The sequence below is a fragment of the Lynx canadensis genome, chromosome X, assembly GCF_007474595.2.
Source record: "Lynx canadensis isolate LIC74 chromosome X, mLynCan4.pri.v2, whole genome shotgun sequence".
NCBI lineage: Eukaryota > Metazoa > Chordata > Mammalia > Carnivora > Felidae > Lynx > Lynx canadensis.
The window spans coordinates 110,665,965-110,668,384 of NC_044321.2; positions in this window are offsets into that span (position 1 = coordinate 110,665,965).

Consider the following 2,420-nt stretch of genomic DNA (forward strand, 5'->3'; position numbering starts at 1 on the left):
AACCCCTGGATCCTTCGCCTCCGGCCTCCTCGGCATGTAGGGCAGAAAAGGTCCCACCCAGAAACGGTCACTGGGGGCGAGACAGGAGCTATCTGTATCTGGCGTGCTCCACCTGTGCGGTTTCCAAGCCGTCAGCTTCTGAGCCCGCCCTGGAGAGCAAGTCAGGACCGCCTGCGCAGCTCTTGGACCCCCCGGGGCTGGGGTCAGCCCTGGCTTCTTAGCAGGAGCTTGGGTCGCCTTATTTTTACGATCCCGAAACACTTAAAGCCCCAGTTTTTGGAGCAGCCGCCCAGAAGCAACGGGACTCTTCTGTTTCCCGGAGAGGGGGCACGGCAGCCCCTCTAGGTCAAAGTCCACGGAAGGCCAGGAAGCCGCGGGGTGAGCCCGTCCTGCTGCAGAGCTGGCGTCGTCCCTGGCCATCGGGATCGCGGGGCTCAGGGACCCGGGGAGGGGGGCGGGCACTGCCCCGCCAAGCCCCGCCCCCCCCCGCCCACGCAACCTCTGGCTGGACAGGGGAGGTGATAGCAGAAGATCCAGTCCATTTAGAGGACAGATGGGTTCAAAGGAAATTTTTAGACGGGGGGGGGGGGGGAGCGGTAAGAGGAAGAGGCAGGAGCCCATCCATTTGCCCAGCAAACATATGGTTAGTCACCGTCCACAGCGAGAGACCAGGCTCCGTGCGGGATGCACGAGAAGCAGCCCTCCTTCCACAGTGGGGGGAACGGAGAGGCCAGGATTGGCCCACCGGCAACTTGTAGGAGCCTCGCGGAGACTGGAAGCCAGCTTCTGATTCCGATCTGAATGATGTGTGACACTGTCCCTTCTCTCCGCGGTAGACATCACACACCCAGCCATACCCGCGTCTTCCCCCCGTCCCAGTGGAGAGCTAGATGAAAAGGGCGGCGGCCGCTTGGCTTGTCCGGGCAGCAGTAAATCTTCCGAGCTGCCCGGCCTTGGTGGCCAGCCGCTCCTCCGGGTCTGGCCTAGGACGACAGCGGGCTCCCGGGCGGCGGAGGCGCAGGCGGGCTCTGCGAGCCGGGGAGAGCGCGGCGGCCGGGGGAGGGAGGGGGGGAAACGCTGGTGAAGGCCACTCGAGAGGGGTCCTGGGCTCGCTGTGGGCTTCCTAGCGTGGCTTTGGGTCCCTCGGCAAGGACTGCTCGAGTCCCCAAGTCATGGAGACAGCCCGGGAAGGACCTGGGGGGGGGGGAGGGGGGGAGTCCGTCGAGTCCGGCCCGGGCGGCGGGTCAGACCCGGCGCTGGCTTTTCTTCGGGCTCCTCCGCCAAGGGTTCCCGGAGGACCTGGGCTTGCCACCCGCGTGCGCGTCAGCGCCGGGTGGCCCCGTGGCGCCTGTTGGCAAGCCGCCTGTTGCAGCCGTCGAGCTCACGCTGGAATTGCTCTGTACCTGGAACTAGAATCCTAAACTTTCACCCCGGATTCCCGGCGCCGCGGTGCGATATAAAAGAAGGGTAATCAAGTGTTAGCTGTAGGCAACGAGGCATTCCCCGTCTCGAAAGAACCCATCACGCTCAGGATTTATTATTAGTATTATCTGCACCGACGTATATGCCAAGAACTCACGTGCTCCTCGTTGCGCCCAGCATTTCAGAGATGTCCGTGTGGTCTGCTGCTCAGAGACAGACCCCACCCTGGTGCGGGAGTCACAGCAAACTCCCAGCCCCTGTCAACTTGCTAACCCCAGGCAGGTGAAACCCCTCGCTCCTGCACCCCATGGTGGACAGGCTCCTGTGGCCCCCAGCGCTGGCCCAGCCCAGGCAGTGCTGCTGGGGCGCCCCTACGTGCAGGAGTCCGGGAAGGAACCCCTAAAGAAGCTGCCAACTGGCGGGGCCTGCTCTCCGCGGGGTGGGGCGGTAGGGAGAAGAAGGGATCCCCTGGGAGCCACCGAGCACCAGCCGAGACTGAGGGAGGATTCCAGGCGACTGGAGTGCCAACCACTGCGGGGGGCCCGGAAGTGGAGACCTGGCCCTAAGGGGAAAGGAGGTTCTTCTTCTTCCTTCGTTTTAGGGTCAGCCTGAGGATCTGTCCCGGACTGAAGAGACCCCTGGGAAGGAACGGGGTGGGCAGCGATTTCCCTTACAACGAGGGAGAGCCTGGGGGTGGGGGGAGCAAAAATTCAGGGGAGCCCCTCCCCCTCTCCCACGGCTCCTAGACGGACTCAGGCCCTTACCAACAAATGGTGAGTCCTTTAGGAACGCTAGAGAAACTGGCAGGTGAGGGAAAGAGGGGCGCGTGAGCTCCGGAGGAGGCAGAGGTGTGGTCGTCCCGTGGAAATTGAAAATAGGCACGGAGGGCGCGTGTGATCGAGCCCAGGGGATGTATGTATTAGTGTGTAAGAGAATGAGAGAGAGACAGAGACATAAGAGACAGGGGCAGGATGGACGGATGGATCACAGTGGATGAC